General features: G+C 45.6%; 1 protein-coding gene across 8 annotated transcripts in view; it reads right to left on the minus strand.

Annotated features, from left to right (window-relative positions):
• The window catches only part of SYTL2 (synaptotagmin like 2), a 114,488-nt gene extending 111,642 nt beyond the window's left edge, over nucleotides 1–2,846 (minus strand). For 7 of the 8 annotated variants that reach the window (XM_078058646.1, XM_078058641.1, XM_078058645.1 and 4 more), the window contains exon 1: nucleotides 2,734–2,844. The gene's annotated coding sequence lies outside the window, so the exon portion shown is untranslated. Of the gene's footprint in view, nucleotides 1–2,733 lie in introns of all 8 variants that reach the window. The other variant, XM_078058640.1, reaches the window with a different exon arrangement.
• Between the last annotated feature and the right edge of the window lie 5,286 nt (nucleotides 2,847–8,132).

An 8,132-nucleotide genomic window follows, 5' to 3' on the forward strand; every position in this document is an offset into this window, starting at 1 on the left:
AAAGTTGCTAGAGAGTAATACTTAAATGTTCTCACTACAAAAAAATAGTAGCAATATATACACGTATGAAATCATCATGGACTCAAAATGTTATATTCCACTTACATCTTAATAAAGCTGGTGGGGGGATCAAACAATAAAGATTTTTTTTTTTTTTTAAACACACTCTTCATTCAGATAAATAGGAAAGGGGTTATCTCCACAAGGGGTTGGGAAGCTCTATTACTGTAAACTAAGTGCATGAAAAACATAAATAGTACCCAAACCCCCAGAGCAGAACCTTTGCCCTACTTCTCCATTTGATACTCTCAGCCCCCAAGAATATAAAACAATATGCCAGGACACCAATTTTACACAAATATTTTGGGGAAAAAACTTGTTTTATATATTGAAACCAAGTTCAACATATGAAACCACATGAAAAAAAAATCACATAAATTCCTAAAACAATTTTCAATCTTGCTGGGGTCAATACCCCAACCCCTAGAAGGGCTTGTCAGTTTCGTTATTGGAGATTCTTCTATGGAGAAGTTTGAGAAGCCCTAAGGCAAACAGTACCATCTTATTTACCCCCCTTTTTGAGAGAGACTAAGTCACTTTTCCTGTTAGTTTAAAAAAAAATCAATTTTTTCTTCATCTACTATAACTTTAAAATTCTTTATAAAACAGGTGGCAGAAAACATATTAGCAGGCAAATCTGGAAGCTCACAGGGACATAGTTCACTCTACCTCCCTTGCCCAGAGGGGAGAACTGCCTGGCCTGGCACCCTGGGTTCTGAGGATGGTGGGGCCCGGGCTGCCCCATTAAGGCAGGATAGCAGACCGCTCTGCACAAGGTGCTAATTCATTCATTCCACAAATGTTTATTGGGCAAAGCCTGAAAGGCCTCTTAGGGGACAGTGGGATCATTCACAAGCCAACGGTCAGGTCCAACGGATCAGATGTGGACAATCAATCTTTCATTAGCTCAAACCACCTCTAGGATAAAGCAAACAGGGCTCCCGCCCCACTCACTCACTAGCAGCTGCGGGGAATCAGGCAGGCGTTCTGGAACAGGACTGCTACTTGAGAGAGGCTAAGGCAGTCCCTAATTCCCACCAGAATGACCGAAACTCCTGCACCATAAATGGCGTAACTCCTCTAAAAATGCTTTGAACAGTGTCTGACACCTACTGAGAACTCAGTAATAATCATTCTTGCTGTTATGATTCCAGCTTGCCCTTACTCAAGCAGCACCAGAAAAGGTGGAAAGAACACAGGTTTTAGAATCACAGAGACTAGATTTGAATCCCAGCTATGTTGCTTACTAGCTATGTGGCTAAGGGAAGCAATCTTTCTAAGCCTCAGTTTCTCATTTGTAAAATGGGGTAAATGTCAGTATATCTTTCCTCATGTGGCTTTGTGAGAACTAAAGACACATGATATGCAAAGAAGAATGTCTGGCCCATAAATGCCCAATAAACACAGTCAATATTGTCACTGCCCTGCCTCCTTCCCCACCACTCTCGACAGGTCCTGGCATCTGATTTCACCCAGACACCACATTAAGGGGGCAGAAGGACTACAGGGGTAAAGGGAGGGGAGGGAGCACCTGGAGACCTTCCACAGTAACCCCTCCCCCCCAATCAAAGTCCTCAACTCCTTTCAGTCATCCTCCGTTTGGCTGCTGGGGCCACCATTCCCTCCCTGGGAATGGCTGCCAAGAAGGGGACAGGAAGCTGGACAGCAGTTTGAGTCCATCTACCTTCCCATGTCTGTCTGTCTGAAGCCTACTGGGCTTCTTCTGCACATCCCTGCCAGGCTGTATGGGTCAGGAGGCTGAGAGTATGATCCACAGTCTGCTCTTATCCAGGCTTCCATCTCAACCCAGAGCCCAGAGCTCTAGGGGCTGCTGGTCACAAACCAGCACTAAATGAAAATGAGCACTTTTCATTCGGACAGAAAATGGAGCCCCTGAAAGTCCAAGGGGATTTATAAAGGCAGGAGGGAGGAAAGGGAAGAGGGAGGAAACAGGATGGGTGGGGAGAGAGGCCCACTGCTGATGGAGCCCTATGTCCTGGTTGCTGAAGCAGTTGGTTTTCCATCCTGGAAGATGATAAATCCCATTCCTGTGGTTTAGAACTCACGACGGGACGAGGTCTGGGTGTAGGAAAATAATTCCAAAACAAAAACTGCTTGTTTTCCAAGTAAAAATCATCAGCCCCCAACTCCCCCTTCCCAGCACCCCACCTGTAGATAGGTCCTAACGCCCTACTTTACTTCACCTGAGCAACCTGGGGGCGGTTACTCTGCGGTCAGGTCCCGCCAACAGCCAGCCCAAAGCCCAGGGTCAGTCCTCAAAAGCCCCGGGAAACGCGACAGCCCAGCAGAACCCCCGCCTACCGGGTACCTCGGCTTCCTGAAGACTGAGCTCCCTGGGCAGCGGAGCTGGCTCTTATAGGTGGGGATCTGAAGAAGGGAGCTTGCCGGATGCCAAAACGCTGTTCGCTGTTTAGAACTCCGAACACGACAAAGCATCAGTCAACACCAACACCCCCTCATTTAACAGAGACCCGGAGAGGGAAAGAAAGTTGCCCGAGATAACACAACGAATGGGGAGAGAAATAGAGACTAGAACCCCGCTGCTGTGAGTCGCAGCGGGGCAGGGAGAGCGTCTCGCCGCCTCCCGCGTCCTCGAGTCCGCAGACCCAGCAGGGTGATGCAAACCCCGAAACCCTCGGCGCGGCGCGTTACCTTCCTCCGGACCCGGCTCGGGGAGCCTTCTCTCCCCGAGAAAGCGCGCCCGGGCTCCGCCCCGCACCGGTCCAGGTGTTGCCCCGCCGCTGTCAGCGCCGGGCTGCGGGTGCAGGCTCCCCCCTGCGGGCGGTGGGCGGGCACGCAGGGGCGGCTCCCGGGCGCGCGGACCAATGGCGTGGCGCCCGTGCCCCGCCCCGCCCCGCTCCCGGCGCGCGGGCACTCCAGCCGGCTCCCCTGCCCTTCTCCCACTGCCCGGCGCTGGTGCTGTTTCTTCTCTCCCCCTTGGCCCTCCCCGCCCGGCCTCCTCAAGTGCACCTTGGCCTCAAACAACTTTTCTACTGTGCACATAAAGAGTTCAGCAGTTATTTTTTGACCGCTGTGCGTTAGGAGTCCCCGAAGCCCAAAAAGGTGGCGCGCAAAGAACCCCTCCGTTCAGAGAGCGAGGTCAACCATCACACCGGAAAGCGGGTGGGATCAAGATGCTTTAACCGCTCTGGACGTATAAAATAGATAAAAATACTTCACAAGTTGTTAAGATTAAATGTAGTGGTGCTTTAAAAGTAGCCAATAATACCTGGATTATATCAGGGCCAATTTAAAAATGTTACCAATGATGGGGCCAGCTCAAGCAAACTTCTGGAAGAGGTAAACCTTAAGGCCTTCTCCTTTCTCCTCATCTCCCCCATTTGTGTTGTCCATCCAACTGAGGGTGGCCCAGGTCTGCCTTCAGTTCTTCCAAAAATCTTCCTTCTCTCAAACTTGCAAATGCTGATCCCCAAGGACCTCAGTGCTGGGTGCTGGGTGCTGGGCTGCTCACCTGGCCCAGGAATCCCTGCGCTGCGTTATGTGTGTATTCTGGCTTTCACCCAAGCTTTGAGAGTCTCCTCTGTCCCTGTGCTGGGTGGGCACTGGGGATGCAAAAGAGGAATAATCACTCATCTTGCCTTTGAAGAGACATATTTGCAAATAATTTCAATTTAGTGTAATAACAGCTAGAATAGGTGTGCAAAGTGTTGTAGAGTCACAAACACTGGAAGAGGAGGCGACGTTTAAATACAGACGTGACCAAGGTAAGTCTTGAAGGAAGGCTGTAAGCGAGGCAGACGGGGGAGCTGCAGAGAAGCAGGCAAGGACATACAGATGCCTGTCCTATGTTGCACAGGGGGTGTGACGGTGAGACAGAGATGAAGCTACAGAGGTAGATGCAGAAGAGGAGCCATGCCTGCCTTGCTGAGGGACTGTGTCCATTGGTGAGGGCAGCTGGTGAATGGCTTTAAGCAGGGGAGTGGTCTGACCTCATGTATCTGCTATCTCACTTTCAATGTTGTTTGTGTGTGCCTTGGTTATCTCCTTCCTGCCCCTCTCCAACGGGGAAGGCAGGCCCTGGATCTTGCTCACCTTTGGGTGCCCTGCATTCTTGGTACAAGGCTTTGAAGGAACTCAATTCTCCCTGTTCCAAGTGTCACTCCTCCCAGAAGAGAAATAGCAACACCTGCTAGGGAGGGTGTACGGAGTCTCACTTCAGGCTCTGGGCAAGACAGGTGGGGGAGAAATTTTGAGGAAGAGTCTTGCTGGGGCCCTCATTGCAAAAGGTCAGAAAGCTCAGAGGTTAAAAGCTGGAGCCCTGACATTAAATGGCCAAAGTTCAAATACTGCCCCCCCTCCACTTCCTAACGGGACCTTCAGCCAGTTACTTAACCTCTCTGTGCCTCACTTGGCTCATTTGTAAAAGAGATGGTGATAATGCTCCTCTCTAAGGCTACTGTGCAGGTTAAAATGAGAAAGTGGATAGCAGAGTGCCTGGCACAGAGGAAGTACTGAATAAATCTTAGTTAACATGATCATATCAAATCAGCAGAAGCTTGTTCCTCTTAACCTATTGTAGTAGACTGCCATTCTTCAAAATACTTTGCATGTAAATGACATGCAAATTTCACAAAAATTCTCTGTTGATATTGAAGGGAAAAGCAAGGGGATAGGGGTAATGCGGTGCAGGGTTTAGTGTACAGATGGTGTGTGTCCTGACTTTAACACTGGACTCCACCGCGGAACTAGCTGGTTGACTTAGAACAAGTCACTTGACCTCTGTAGGCCTCTTTTCCTCTTTATAAAATAGAAATAGAGTTGGCCCTTGAACAACATGGGTTTGAACTGCACAGGTTCACTAATACACAGATTTTTTTTATATAAATACAGTACTATAAATGTATTTTCTCTTCCTTACAATTTTCTCAATAACATTTTCTTTTTTCTAGGTTCCTTCACTCTAAGAATACAGTATATAATACATGGACAAAATGTGTGTTAAATGACCGTTTATGTTATTGGTAAGGCTTTCAGTCAATATAGACTATTAGTAATTAAGTCTGGGGGGAATCAAAAATTATAGGTGGATTTTTGACTGTGCAGGGAAGTGTGGGGAGGGTAGGTGCCTTAATCCCTGAGTCGTTCAAGGGTCAACTGTAGTCATATTACCTGCCCCATGTAAGGGACATGCTGCAATATACAAAGCACATTGCCTGGCCCAAGGTAAGATCTCAATAAATGTTAGCTAATAGTATGATAATGGTTAGAAGAACGGTCTTATACACTTGGGAAAGGGAAAAATAATCTAATAGTAATGCACTGGAAAGGGAAAATGTAATCCCAGAAAAAAACAAACTCTAAATGGAAAGATTAATGTTGCATCTGTGAAAACTGGGATGGGAGTAGAAGCGAGCTTAGAAACCTGCAGGTGGAACAGTGGCATGGAAGAGTTTTCTAGCTGGGCGTGGGGTGTTTAAATCTGGAACCCCCATCTGGTCAATTTTTGCAACTCTATGGAGCTGAAATGGAGTGCCGTTTGCCAGGGTGTGTATGCCTGCTCTCCGAGCGGTCCTCCTGGAACGGTGGAATGCCATCAGGCTGGTGCTTTCAAATGAGAACCTGGGATTTAACCCCTAATACCACCCAGCTGTGACTTTGTAGAGTCACAAGCGCATTACCCAAGTGGTTTAGTAGGTGAATATTTATTTGTGGGATACTAGTTATGGCTCCTTCAGGCTTGAAATAGCTCCCCTCTATTTCAGAACCAAGGAATCCTTCTCACGCATCAGGGCCTAGGACAAATGTCATGAGGTTCTGCCCTCCTAGGTTGAATGAATTAACCCTCTGAACCTCTGGAACTCCCACGGTGTGGTCCTCAAGGCTTTTCTTGGCATTGATTTCATTTTCTTTCTAGTTAGTTGTCACAGGATATGCCATCCCCCACCAGCATTAAAGCTCACCCAATTCAGGGATACCCCTTTTCTCTTTGCATTTTCTCTCACTACCTCCATCCTTCCCTTGGCACCATCTCTACCGCAAATGCCTTGCACACTATAGGCACTCAATAAATGCTTGTTCAGTCACATTGCAGGCCGGTCGCCCATAGTAGATATGTTACAGAGAGCAGCGCTGTTGCCACCATGGAAAAGTAAAAAAACAAAAACATAAACAGCTTCCTGTGGAGACATGACTTTAAGCTATGTGGATTTATAACTTCTTACCCACCAAAAATGGGGAAGATACTGCTGAAATGCTGTACAATTAATCTAGTGTGGTAATGTGGTTAGATGACGTAGAGCAGTAGGTATCAAATGTACGGCATTTAGAACACAGTTCAGTCATGGTACTGGGTCACCAAAGCAGGAATTTGGTTTTCTAAGTAATTTGCAAATACTGAATATCTTTTTAACTTTTGGAAGTACAAAACTTTGGCCTTGAATCAAATTGTGTTAGCAATCTCTCTGCAGTCTTTAATAATGCCCCGTGTTTCTACAGGGCTTCGTATTTTCCAAAACCCTTTCACTTTAGTGATCTTATTTAATCTTCCCATCAACTCTATGATGTAGGAAGGACTGCTCTTATTAGGATCTGCATTTTACAGATGAAGATAGGAGGGACTTAAGAGGATCAGCCACTAAGCCCAGGCCAAGTGGCAAGCTAGTGACAAAGTCAAGAATCTACTATACTGGCGAGATTTCTGATATTCATTAAAATTTTGGTATCATTATTTATGATCTTTATGAGCAGTAATCTTATGCAGACATGTCTTCATTTATATTCACATATATACATTTTCATGCAGGGTTCCTTTTACAAAGTGAAGAAAAACTTTTGTAGTGATCATCATCTGTAATAATTATGACTTATTTCTTCAGTGCCTTTCATCTGCACATATCAACATGCATTCCAACATTAATTATCCTTTTAAAAAACCTCTAGGTTTATTGTCAGTGTTTTTAAACAAATTTTCTTATTGTAATGTTTAAAGAAAGAACAAAGGTTATTTCAAAAAATAGAAAACTTCCATTTAGATGAGATTCCTGGAATAGTCAAATACAAATAGAAAGTAGAATAGTTTACCAGGGGCTGCGGGAAGGGGGTGATGGGGTTCGTGGGGGGTTATTGGGTACAGAGTTTCACTGTGGGATGTTGAAAAAGTCCTGGAGATGGATGATGGTGATGCTTGCAGAACAATGTGAATGTACTTAAAGACACAGAACTGCACATTTAAAAATGGTTAAAGTGGTAAATTTTATGTTATGAATATTTTATCACAATAAAAGAGTAGGGACACCTGGGTGACTCCGTCGGTTAACCATCTGCCTTCGGCTCCGGTCATGATCCCAGGGTCCTGGGATCGCGTCCCACATCAGGCTCCTTACTCAGTGGAGAGCCTGCTTCTCCCTCTGCTTGTGCTCTCTCTCTCTCTGACAGATAAGTAAATAAAATCTTTAAAAAAAAAAAGAGTAGAAGACCATCTAGTTTTATTAATATGAGATTCCGTCTAGTAGAAGAAGGCTAGTTATAATGTAACTCATGACCTTTTTTGTTTGACTTTGACTTTTGGAAATTTACCATACCTAAGAGCCCTTTTACACTTGCTGTAGCAGAAAAGATAGTGATCTGTAGGTAGTCCTACCAACCTTTTTTAAAAAATCCAAAATGGGGTTGAGGTTTGTGTGATAAAATGAGATCCTAGTAGATTATTAGAGCTCCTATTAATCAAGTGCCTCCTACCTGCTGGTATTGACCAAATGCTTTTTCCTATTATTTCATGTAATTGTGGGAGCAGCTCTAAGTGGTAACGGATGGGAAACCAAGTTATATGAAGACTAGGTTACTTACCTAGAGCTACACGGCCAAACATCTTCCCAAAAGGCTGTCAAAACTCTGGAGCTGACTTCCCAGGGCGTAGCAGAATCTGCCTTCGAGGTACTGTGGTCTGGGTTATGCAGGGCAATTTCCTCAAGTATTCCTTAAAACACTACTACTTCCTCTGGGCTGTAATTACTGTTAACTTCTCTTTACAGAATTATTGTGTCCTATGTGCTCTCCAAAATGGTAGCCACTAGCCACATGTGGCTATTGAG

Source organism: Halichoerus grypus, chromosome 11 (genome assembly GCF_964656455.1).
Source record: "Halichoerus grypus chromosome 11, mHalGry1.hap1.1, whole genome shotgun sequence".
Taxonomy (NCBI): domain Eukaryota; kingdom Metazoa; phylum Chordata; class Mammalia; order Carnivora; family Phocidae; genus Halichoerus; species Halichoerus grypus.